General features: G+C 43.8%; 1 protein-coding gene across 2 annotated transcripts in view; it reads left to right on the forward strand.

Annotated features, from left to right (window-relative positions):
* The window catches only part of ahdc1 (AT hook, DNA binding motif, containing 1), a 28694-nt gene that overhangs the window by 1620 nt on the left and 14037 nt on the right, over positions 1–13037 (forward strand). The gene's annotated exons all lie outside the window — the stretch shown is intronic.

Genomic DNA, 13037 nt, shown 5'->3' on the forward strand with positions numbered 1-13037 from the left:
GTGTGTGTGTGACAAACAGAGTGAATGTGAACAGCTTAGACCTATTGTGCTTCCTACCTGTGCAGCGGGGCTAGTTGTCATAGCAACGGCCTTGTAGCTCCGTTGATGTTCCTCCTGTCCTCATCGGCAGGGTCAGCGCACCTAACACACCACATCTCGTCTCAAATCTACCTCTCTGTGTGTGTGCGTGTGTGTGTGTGTGTGTGTGTGTTTGCAGGGAAGTAGCCTTTGTTTGCACTTTGCTGCAGTTCGTAGGTGTGTAGGTTGGCAGAACAGGGAAATCAGTGTGTGTGTGTGTGTGTGGAGCTATGCGTGTGTGCACGTCTAACGGTGTCACAAAGATACACCCTGACGATATGACAGCCGACAGCTCAACCAATCACCTGTCTTCCTTTTCTCTGCCTATCAGCGTGTGAGGTTGCCATAGCCAGGCGCCCTCTTTATACAGATATTTGGAGATGGAGAAGGCAGAATGGACACATGTATGCATGTATCCTGAATGGACAGTCATGTGGAAACACTCACCGATTGGTACGGCATGAATGGCGATTCCCCTGAATTCCTGCAGTAAATTTAGAAAAAGTTTGGAACTACGTCAAGGTTCATGCAACCTGTTGAATGGTCGCATATCGTTTTATTAATGCATCACCTCTGGATGGGGAGATTGTGCATCTCGGCCTCATTGGTAGTGCGTCAGTAAGCATCACCCATCCTTGTGGCTGGTGCCTATCTCCAGCAGTCATCAGCTTCCAAGAAATTCATTGAATCCAATTGTTTTAAGTAAATTTTCAAAAACAACATTTCCTGTTTTTTTTTTCTGAATTTGGCTATTGATTTGCATTGAAGTACTTTGAGCTTTTTGTGTGTGTATATCTGTGTGTGTATGTGAGAAGGCAGGGGGGTTGAGTATATTTTTTGCAAACATCACACTAAGTCCTCAAAATCCCACAAAAAAAAAAACACTGATCTTAATAGAACATAATCACTTTGAAAACACCTCATTCAGGACATCAGTTACATGATGTGTGATTCTTCTCACTAAACTGCACAAAGTAGCTTTAAAAAAATCATAGTGGTGAATTTATTGATTTTTTATCAATGATCTCATGGAACCAACAGTTAACTATGTCAACACATAGTTAACATTACTGTCAGTTCTGGGTGTTTTCAAACATCATTAATTGAAATTCGTCTTACCAGTAATAAATCAAATTCTTAGCATTATTAGAAACTTTTTACGATGACAATAAAAGCCAGTCCCTAGTTTTTGAGTACACTTTCGCATTGTGTACTATAATATATCTTTTTTTGTTGAGGTACTCTTTATAAAGTCGGCTTTTTAACATCTCAGAGACGTGGTTTGTCAGATCGTTCCTGTGGTTTTTAGTCATCTTAGTCAGAGACCACAGAAAGAGTCTATGTGACCAGAGTGTCCTTTGTCCGTTTGCACCCCCCTCCCTCACCTGTTGCTACTTTGCACGACTTTGTGTCGGGCCATTGCTGAAATAAGTGTGTTCTCATTCTTTTAATTGCTTTCAAAAATTCATCTGCTTGGATTTTTTTTCCTTCTAGTCACAAACTACACTTAGATGTGAGTGTGTGTGCATGCTTTTTTTTTTTTGTCTCCTGTTACCCTAGCGACCTGTCCAGAATGTGGCCCCGCCTCTCTCCTAATGACCGCTGGATAGGCACCAGCCCCCATGACCTCTCATGGACTAACAGGTATAGAGAATGGACGGGAAAAACAAGCGTACACTTATTGCTAGGGAACTAACTACAAATCCCCTCTTACTAAAGAAACGTTCTTTGAAATCTACTCTTATCGACACTGTAGATCTGGCTACTTAGCAGTAGGAATAATTGTTGCATTTATGCAACTTTTGTCGGATATTCTGACGTTTTTCCTCCAAAAGTGGCTATAATATATGGTTGTGGTATCACACAGTCTGAGTCTCATCCTGGTCCTTTGCTGTTTTGGAGTAACAGTTTAACAAGCCGATATTAGCCTCTGAATTAATCAGCTTCTGCAGCGTCTCTAATCAGCTGCCTAACAGACATGCAGCTCATAGATTCCCAGCTGTAGTCCTAAAACGGCACTGCCCTAGTGAGACCGACAGGTGGCGCTCCTTTAGCTTTCACACCAGTGACCAGCAACAGGTGAGGGAGGGGAACTGATGTTAAGCCGTTGGGACAGTGTGGCAGAAACTTTTATTGCTTTGGAATCTGTAACTTTTTAAATCCCATTCACCATTTTATGCTCAATATTATCTGGTGAACATGAGAGCCCCCTTTTCAAGCAACAAATCATTAGCATCAGGATGTTGAGTGGCATTAGGCAGAAGTCTTAAAAAGTTTGTCGTTCTCATGGATCCCTCCTTAATTGACACACCGATGAGTTTAGGATTTTACTGTTGGCCATGAGTGTCCCGAATGATCTGGCCACGACTCTTCTGCAAGATCCTCAGCAGTGATTTCACCCTGGAGAGGTCGGACACCCAAACCAGCCCAGGCAACACCTGACCTGCGTCAGAAGCATTTTAAGCTGTAGAGGAGGTGTGGCTGATGGTTTTGAACCTGTAACTTTTTAGAGTTGGTACGCGTCTGATTTTTCGCACAGCATTCCATGTTTCAGGAAAACAAAATGTACCTTTTAACAGGATTTTGATTTGTGCTTTTCTTCCACCTATGAATAGAGCTGTCAGCAGACGACTCTAAGAATACAGCGGCGATTACACTCACCAACGTATTTTCTGTAAAAAAAACCCCCATAAAACCTCTTCTGTTAATGTTTTGTAACAGGATATATTTGGAATAGTTGACAGCTTTCCGTATTCCCACTACTGGCTAAAACAATAAGTCATTAATTTGCCCTTGAGGATTCAGAGACCTGTCTTTCTTGCTCCCGTTAATCTAAACGTCACCTGGAGTGAAATGGCTTTTGCCGAAGGCAGGTAAACGTGGTTCATCTCCCACTCACACGCACACACGCATCTACACACCCAAGTGCACACACACACACACACACACATTCACCGCAACCATTTAGTGTTAGTGTAAGCAGTGTTTGTATGCTCCATTCTGTCACCTCCCACACGATACATTCATAAAACGGCTCCTCGGCGCCAAAGGCAGTGACTCAAAAAGAAGACGTCTCCCCCTCTCTTCTCCCTCGCCTCCTTCACTCTTTTAACCTCTCTGCCCCCGTCTATCCGTCCTCTTTGTCAGCCCCTTCCCATCCTACTTCCTTTCTTTTTCTTACCTACGTTCCTCATTCTCCTTGTCTCCTTCACCTCCACCACCACCACCCCCCCCCAGGCGAAGCTGGTTGCAGCCGGTTTGAGTCTGACAGCAGAGAGGAAGCTGCGACCTCTCACCTCTGGAAGGATGGAGGGAGGCAGCGAGAGAGGGATGATAGAGGGCAGCCGGGATGGATGGATGGAAGTGGATGGAGGGCGGCAAGGCTGCAAGAGGCGAGGGAGAGGTCAGAGAACAGGAGGGATTTACCAAGGAAAGAGAAGAGGAGAGAGAGAGAGACGGTACGGAGGGAAAGGAGGGAGGGAACAGAGAGAGGTCAGGGAGGAGAAGGGGTGATAAATGACGAGCGAGTGGAGGGACAAGTTGAAAGAGGAGACGGAGCGCAAGAGGACGAGGAAGATGGGAGAAAGACGGAGTGTGAAACGGCTGTGTACCTCCCTAACAAGCTGGACAGAATCAGCTCAATTATTAAAGAGGAGCGAGAGATGGGGAAAACATGCACGCACGCACGCTTCCCGGCGTCTGGCGTTCAACACTCACACACACACGCACACACACACCTATTTGCAGATCATTAGGATTTACAGTCTGTCTGATTTTGCGGAGTGTTTTTGGGTTTCTGCTCTGCGCGAATTCATGAGTCTGGGTATGTGTTTTTAAAAAACAATGAGTCAGAGGATCAGCAGAGACCTCACAGACACACACACACACGCACACATTAAAAGCCAACTTGATTTCCACCATCAGTATTGTCCCATCAATATGAGTCGATAATCAGCGCACTAAGGGGTCTGTCTATAAATCCCCACCTCGAATACAGTTCTCACCCTCTCCCTCCTCTTCCTCTCTTGTTTCAAGTTCTCTTTCTCTTTTCCCTCCTTCTCCGAGGAAGTGTATGCCCCCGAGGGACTGTAGGGATTCGCTACCTTCCAGGAGAGATAGAGATTGCATGCGTGTGTATGCGTGTGCGTGAGAGTGAGAACACACACTTCCTGAGATGGAAAGCGAGTGAAAGCAGGAGGCTGTGGAAGAAGAGGGGGTGGGAGGTGTGGGATGGGGGTGAGGAAAGAGGAAGAGATAAGAGGGAAAGACAGAGAGTAGTCGGGGAGAAGGGGGTAGGGGGGATGGATGAATGCACTGCACAACGTGTGAGTGTTTCTGCGTGAGAGAGAGAGAGAAAGAAAAGGAGATGGTAAAGAGATACAGAGGCACACAGAGGGACAGTAGAAGTCATAATTTCTCAGAGTGTTGCACAGATGTGTGTGTGTGTGTGTGTTTTTTTTGTGTCTGAATGTGTTACGTTGCCTCACTCGGGCTCGGGGCCAAGAGCCCCGAGAGGTACGGCAGGGGTGGACGGCGAAAGCGCGTGCCTTCTCCTGAGGTGTGTCTGCTGGGGTTGCGGCTGACGAGCTGTCAGTACCTACACTTGGAATGTTCACAAGGCGGCCATTGTTGTTCAAACAGCCAGCAGCCTTCTCCTTGGCAACGGGCGCTGCTGCAGCGTTTCCCACAGCAACTGTGGAGCAGGAGTATGGAGGAAGGAGGAGGAGGAGTTGGGGAAGTCAGGGCCGCAGCATGGGGGCCCCTGTCCAACACGCTGGCCTCAAGGTCTGAGCGTTTGTAGGGGTCCAAGCATCTGGCTTGTGTGTCCTTTGTGTGTGTGAGGTTGATGTGTGTTTATGTGTGAGGGGTTGAACTTGTGAATTAGTACTATATGTGAACACCTTTTGGATTTTACATCATAGTACATTTTGTGAAACATGAAGCACAACTTTCATCTGCTCTTTCTGTACAGTGAAAGAGTCAGAGGATCAAGCCAACTTGATTTCCAAGCAACGTTCGTGTATAAATAAAAGAAGATTAAGATCTGCTTCTGATTCATGTTTACTTCAAGGGACGGAGTAATATCTGGAAAATCAATAAGAAGAACAAAACGTTTCATTAGCTGCAACCAGTAATGGTATCAGTTAAAGTTGCGTCTTCAACACTCATCACTGGAATTGCACAAAAACAATGCTGCGACTTTTAACTCAAATAAAGCAACATTTAGTCTGATTTGTTCTGATACGAAGTCATGGATTCAATTAGTTTTTGTCAGAAGTTGCAAAATAAAATGTAATGTATTAGCTTAAACAGTGCAATAATTTACAATGCGTGTTTATTTTAACAGAGAAAAAATATATATTTGCCCTCTGAATTTAGTAGTGTCTTACACTAAATGTCTAAAAGGTAATATTAGAAGGCTAATACCAGCCTGTAATCAACTTCTTTACATTAGAGTCGACTTTCTAACTTTACTTTGAAAAAAAGCATTACCTTAGCTGGCTTAGTCTTTCTCGCAATGAGTGATGGACAGTTTGTAGAAACAGGTGAGGGTGGGGGGAGTGTGTTAACACAGAGTGACCGTGCCCCATAAAGCTGCAGTTTCCACCTTAGTGACTTTATTGTTATGTTTATTGACTTTTCAGGCTTTTTTTAGAAAAAAAAAAATTGCAACAAATCTAGTGCTTTTTGTCTTTTGCTGTTTTAGTGTAATGAAATTTCTTTCTTACTCTTCTGAACATGTGCTGTCGTTGGTCCCAAAGCGTGGGATAAAATCACTGCACTGAAATGATTTGCTGCATTTTTTTGTATCTTTTTAGACCATTCAGGTTGTTAACGTAGGTTGTTGGAAAAGTTGTAAGACAACTGCTGTACTGTAGCTTAATGGAGTTTCCTTAGCAAAACTGCATTCTAGAAAACTGAACTATAAACTATAGTATAACTATTGTTCTAAACATATTTAGGGAGCCTTTTTGTATTGTAGCTTTCATGAGGTTGTTCATTTCTTCTGCAGCTCCAATTGCAATTACATGCAAGTGACTAATAATGTAAATTAGTGATGATGTCATTAAAGACTTGAAATTAATTTTCTTACTAAGGAGTTGGCAACATTGCGTAGAGTCAAAGAAAATCCGGTCACTCTGAAATTTTCTCTAGCATTATCAAAATAAATATGAACTTTGTATTTGGTATGAGGGAAAATTTAAGCTGCTCTAAAATCATTACTTTTTAAAACCTTGGTGTTCCTTGATACCAAATCTTAACTGCTCTTGTTTTCATCCTTTTAACATAAATTAAAAAGCACAGTTTTAACGTGACCCACTTCTGATTTTAATCCTGATTTATATTGAACGAATTTATGCTAATCTGCTCAAATGCTTTTGATGGTTCTGATTTTAATAACTGTTGCGATAGCCTTTTTACTCACTACCAGTCATTAGTATGTACAGTGGCTGAAGGACATAACAGATTAAGCTAATAGCAGATTTACACCACAAACGGCAAAAATTATAATTTTTTCATGAGCTGGAATTCTAACTAGCTTTTTGCTCTTGCACTGTATTAGATGAGGGCAGAAAGAAAAAAAACCCCTCATGTAACACTGAATTATTTGCTGTTGTTCCTGGTTAAACACAAGCTAATGTTAAGCTAGCTGCTAGCATTGCAGAGCAGCTAGCTTTAACAGAAAGTTGTAGTTTTAAACTTCTACAGCCATTTCAGCAAAGGATTATTGTAATGAAAGTTTTCTGTACTTTTTAAAATTGAAGAGGAAGAGTTCTTTATGTGTTGTTCATGTCTAAGATAGCTGCATTCTGCTGAAAATCAATGCGCACGAGGTTCTCCTGAAGAACTGCAAAACTTACAAACCAATTTGTGTACATTTTGTTTTAATCCAACTGTTAATTTAATTAAGGAAAATGCGGTGGCAGATTTCTGCCTCACTATTAGGACGTATGAAATTCTGGTTTTAATTAACATTTGTCCAAAATATGTCTGGATACCTGAAGGATAGGTGCTAATTGTTCCATTTGACAAAGGAAATATATCATTTTTAATCAATGACATTTTAAGCAGTCTAAAAGTTTGTGCACCTCACATTAAAACATTTTATTGCAGTTGTTTCATGCCTTTGACTGGAAAGAACCTTGAGTAGTTTTATCTATTAAATTCCTGCTAGTTAGTTGAACATCTTGACTCCCAGAAAGTCTAGTTTAAGCTTCCTACACTTTCTTAGAGCTGTTGAGAGCTTATTTCCTTTCCAGCTTTACTTTAAAATTAACAATGTTATATAATTAGGGTTGGATAAAATAAATGTATAACCTGGAGGTTACACAGACATATTTTCATAAGGGGACGGCCAGTAAAAACATCTCGGAGGTATCAGGAAACCCCCATTCATCACTTATGTCTTTATTTAACTGGAATTCTTGGACTTGGTCTCGGCTAGGTAGATGGTTTTTTTTTCCTTACATCTGTATTGTTTTTACTTTCCCGCATCCACATATGCATGCCTCTGTTCCCCACTGGTGTTGTTGTTGGTCACATGACCTGATTCAAAGGATGGCCATAAGCAGTGCCAGAAAACTGCCTGCAGGAGAGTGAGGAAGAGCAGGGGAGAGTGTCAGGCTAAGTTGGAGATCAAGAAGGAGTGTTTGGGGAGAGGGGGTTGTGGGAAAGAAAGTGGGGGCGGGAGGAGAGGGGATGCTTGAGCATGAGGGAGACAAGCAGAGGGGGTCTGAGAAAGGAAGGGGGTACTATGGTCCTTGTCTTAAAATAACCTCGGCATGCATGTTCCTGTGAAACAAATCGGAGCGAAGCAGTCACATGTGGGTTTTTTTTTTGGTGGTCTTTGCGGTGAAGAGGGTCCTGATTTCTCGTGCTTTCCGCTTCTTCTTCTCCAGTCCCCTGCGTGCATCTTTGGCTGATCTGCCGCTGTATCTGGTCCTTGTGAAGTCTGTTTAGATGTGCGTCTGAACGTCTGTCTGCTTTTTTTGTGTGTGTGTGTGTGTGTTTGTCTGCACATATGGTTAATGTGTTGGTCTCCGTTGAGTTGTGCGCCTGGTGTGCGTGTGTGTTGTGCGTGCTCGTGCCTGCTCTTGGCAGGAGATGCAGCACGCACACACTGGTGATGGAGATCATTAGGAATTTCCTGCAGCTGGGGAGGTGGTGGTGGATTTCTTCGTCGAGGGTGGCTGGGATGTGAGAAGGAGAAGAGAGGTCACGGTGAAGGAGAGTGTGAGTGGAGGGGTTGGATGGGGGGGCAGGAGGGGGGCTCTTGTTTTAGTGTGTTGGTGGGATTCTGATGTGCATGTGTGTGTGTGTTGTGTGTGTGTGCTGAGCTGCAGCCCCTCAAAATTAAATGTGCAAAAATAATGGTAGGTCCACTCCTGCTCCAACAGTCCCTGCTAGCTCTTCCAACTTTAACCAGGACCTAAATTTCTCAAACAACTTAGTCCTGTAAATCCACAACTTTTGCGGGGATTGGAGCCACACGTGTCATCATGTTGTTTTTCTTATCAATAACAACAACAAAAAAATATTTAAACTACTTATGGTAAAGATTCTCTATCAGTGTAAACAGTACTAGTTTTAAAGCGTTACAATTCTTTTTCATACTGTTTAATCATTTCTTTTATTGAGACGCCAGAGGTAGGGGAAGTGTCTTGCCCATTGCCTATTCTATTCTATTCTATTCTATTCTATTCTATTCTATTCTATTCTATTCTATTCTATTCTATTCTATTCTATTCTATTCTAGTCTATTCTAGTCTATTCTGTTCTAGTCTATTCTATTCTATTCTATTCTATTCTAGTCTATGAGGTTGTGTTCTGATTGGAAGTAATATTGTCATGTTGGAGTTGCCCAGTCTATGTTTTCTATTGCTTTTTTTCATGTGCAGTCTATGAGGATGTGTGCACCCTCTTGTGTTAACCATTGTATGAGAATTCAGGTGCAGATCGCTGACGACACTGAAGTCGGTATGTTGTTCTGACTGTTCACTCACTTAAAAGATTATTTGACTTTTTCACCACTGATGAATTTAATTTGACTAGATTTATCATAAATGAGAATGTTGATTATTTAAAAACCAGTCAGCGGTGTGGAGGGGTGCATGACCCAATAACAGAGCCTTCAGTCCTCTACATGGCTGTTGCGCTATCAAATAAAGGGCACTAATGTCAAAAATATCTAAAAAAAACAGTTAGAGACTTATCAAACTTTTATTCTTTTTGTGAAAACACAAAAAGTGATACATTCATTGCACTTTGGCATTAGGACAACTTCAGATTTAGACAAGAGAATAATATACACAAAGTGATAAAGTCTGGTCTTAATTAGTCTATGACGATTCCGGATCCTTCTTTGTGATTTGAGAAACTTTAAATACCAGCTAGGCAGAACATTATGTCTGGAAGTGAGATGTGTAGCAATCATTTGTTCACCGTCACACTTATTAGTAAGACTCAATTGAGTTTAGAGATGTACCAAAATGAAGATTTGGGCTGATATTTATATCCCATATCAATATTGCTGTTATTGCTGTTAATTGATATTTACAGATATTATATACACATATCGCACTACCTTGGAAAAAAAACACACTTCTGACTTCACCACTGCCTCTCTGCTCCAGATACTGCCGATACATTGTGCATCCCTTGTTGAGTCCTCGGAGCTCAATGCATTAGAGTAAGAAAAAAATTGCAAGTGTAAAAATTTGAGCAGGTTTGAGAAAGGTCATATCATAATGGCTGGATGCCTGGGACTGATCATCGCCAAATCTGCAGCTCGTCTGAAGTTTCTGGCCTGCAGTGGTCAGCACCTTTCAAAAGTGATCCAAGGAAGGAACAATGGTGAACCTGTGGCAGGGTCATGGGGAACCAAGGCTAAAACACGTGTGAAGTGAAGGTTAGCAACGTGATTGCTTTCATCAGACTGGATGCTGCAGCACAAATTGCTAAAGACATTACTGGTGGCTGTGACAGAAATGTGTAAGGATGGATTGTGCATCGGGACTGCAGGCCTGTCAGGAGATGCTGGTAATTTTGTTGGTCCAGATAGGTAGATATCTATTGGTATATATCTATTAATAAAGTTGTTGATGATTTTAGTGACTAATCAGTATGTTTTAGCTCATAGTGTCTCTGATAAGTTATGCATTTGGACGTCTTCAGAATGGAGAGGAGAGAAACCACCGCTCCATAGAGCTAAACTTTATTTTTCAAGTATTTGATTAAACTCTTGTTCATCATGCAACACATCACTAAGTTCTTCTCCTCTGTCTTCCTCTGCAGACCTCTCTCACAGACAAACTCAAATAGCCGCCAACTTGTTCCGTTTCTTCCTCGTCCGCTTGCTGATGTTTGCCGTTGTTGTTGCGAGAGGCTGAGGCTGTCTGGGCTGCAGGTTGAGGTTGCATCAGGGTTGAGGTGATGTGGAGGGAGCGGGGCCGCGATGCTGGCTGGGTTTCCACGCCGTGTCACTCGGTCTCTGTGGACCCCCTTGACCCACTTCCCCCTCCCTTTCCCATCCCCACCTCTTTCCCTCTCTCTCCTGGCCCTCACTCACACTTTCTCTCTCGTTCTTCCCTTTCTCTCCTTCATCCCTCTCCTTCTCCTTATCTGTCTGAACCTCTTGTTGGAGCCCCCCCCCCTCTCACTCTCTCCCTCCCCTCCTCCTCACCACCTCTCTTTTTCCTCTCTCTTCTGGGCCCCCCCCCCCCCCACAACCCCCCCCTACACCCCCCATGCTGTTTCGGTGCTGCTGCCTGTCTCTTAGCAACAACTGCACACCCGTTAGAGCTCAGTGAGTGCTTTTACAAACACACCCAGGAAAACACACTCTCACATGTGCACACTCCTGTTCACACACACAATCAGTTGCACGTACGCGTGCACACACTCACACACACGCACTGGGTCTAGTTCCTCATTGAGGGTTTCTGCTGGCAGGCCTGTGAGTCTGCAAGCCTTTGTGGCAGTGAGATAGATGAGGAGAGAATAGATATGCTGTACAACTACCATCTACAGAGTCATTGCGCCTCCCAGACTGCGTAACAGGGCAATTGCCCAAACTCGAAACTGGCAGCCTCTTGTCTCTGCACAAACACACTAACGCACAGGCATTCTGTGGCTTGTTGTGTTGTTGTCTCTGGCTTCCCCGCATTTGCACAATAACACCAAAAACTTTTTTGAAGAAAGTGGAGGAAAAAAGAGAAACTGTACCAGATCAAAAGTGTTCAAACACTTCTCGTACAAGAGCTCGTCTACGTGCGGCAGATTCAACAGATCATGATGTGGGAGCAGCGCATACCATCGTCTGTTTTCACCGAGACAATACTACACCGCTGTGTGTTCCAAAGCCCCAGAGCCATCCACGGGAAAATGCACCAAAACACATTCGCTACGTATGATTATATTGGAATGGCGGCTGAAGGATGCCAGGAGTGCTTTGCCTAAACAATGAATCATAGCAGAATTGATTGGCTCGCATCTAAACCCTGTCAAAATGCCCCCTGCAGAGCACAGAAGAGGGGCATTTGCATGTGTGTCTTTGTTTTTGCGTGCGGGGAGCACATGCGTGTGTGCGTGTTGTGTCTGTCTTTATGTGTAAATCGATGTGTGGGAGGACGAAGCTGCAGGGGCATATTTGCATGTGTGTGTTGGTATGTGTCGGGGAGTGACAGCGTGTATGTGTGAGCACATGTGACGCGGCGCTTAATTAAAGCATGTGCTCCTCTCCTTCCCTCACAAACTGGTCAGATGAAGCCACGATTAATGAGCGCCGTTAATTAGACCGGAGAGAAAGTGAGAACGGCAGAGAAAGTCAGGGAGGTGGCAGCGGGGCGGGAAGGGAAGGGAAGGGAGTGGGTGATGGGGTTAAAGAAGTACGAGCAGTGTGTGTGTGTGTGTGTGTGTGTGTTCATCTCCATGTTTGTCTGTCCCAGTTGTGTCATTCCTCAGAGCAGCAGAGGTTGTTTCGCTTCATGCGTGCAGCCCAGCACTCAGCTAGAGCAAAACTCCCCCTCTCCTCTTCCTCGACTGCCTCATCCTCTTCCTCCCGCTCCTCCACAACTTTTTTCCCTCTTAATTTCCCCGTCTGCCTGTCCAGTCACGATTCTTTCCCTCCTATTTCAGTCACATCTTTCACTTTCCTGCCTCTTCTGCAGCCCTGTCGCCTTTTCATACATTTCCCACCCTTTCATTCTCTCACTTTCTTTGCCTCCTGCTCAATGTCCTCCCTCCCTCCCTCCATAATCAGAGCCATATGTTGGAAGGGAAAGGCAGAGAGATCTGACAATGGACATAATTGTGTTGAATGTGGAGTGTGTGCGCTACAGAGTTAAGAGCCAGCAGCGTGCATGCATATCTGCTCACAAATGTTGCAAGCCTTCCTGTGTTTGTGCCTGACGAGCATGCGTGGCAGCCAGCACATGTGGTCCAAGTCTCGTTCTTCTGTTTCTTCCAACCTGGGTCTGCACTTCTCCTCCTCTCAGAGGTTCTGCTATCCCTCCATCACTCCTGTCTTTGTGTCACCTTCATCTCTACATCCTCTCAATGCCTCGACTTTCACCACCTCTCTGCTTCCCCCTGGTGGCAGATGTTGTTTACACATTTTCGTTCTTGTTGCATCCCAACAGGAATCTGCAGCGTTTTTGACAAAAAACATGACACTAGCTGTACTTGTGCATGTGTTCTCCCTACATTAGCTACAGTACATTGTTTCAATTGTTCAGTGAGATTTGTATTTGCAAAATGTTCTCAGTTGCTTACATAATACAGCAGCGTGATGCTATGATCAGCATGACATGCACCCAGTACTTAAATATGTTCCCAAGATCTGAAATTTTAGCCACAAGTCAACTTAAACAATTTATACTGCAAGTCATCCTCTAACATAATTGTGTCTGATGCGAGACGGTGCAGCCCTCTCTCAAATACTGATTCCAGTCTGGCCC

The sequence above is a fragment of the Gambusia affinis genome, linkage group LG14, assembly GCF_019740435.1.
Source record: "Gambusia affinis linkage group LG14, SWU_Gaff_1.0, whole genome shotgun sequence".
NCBI lineage: Eukaryota > Metazoa > Chordata > Actinopteri > Cyprinodontiformes > Poeciliidae > Gambusia > Gambusia affinis.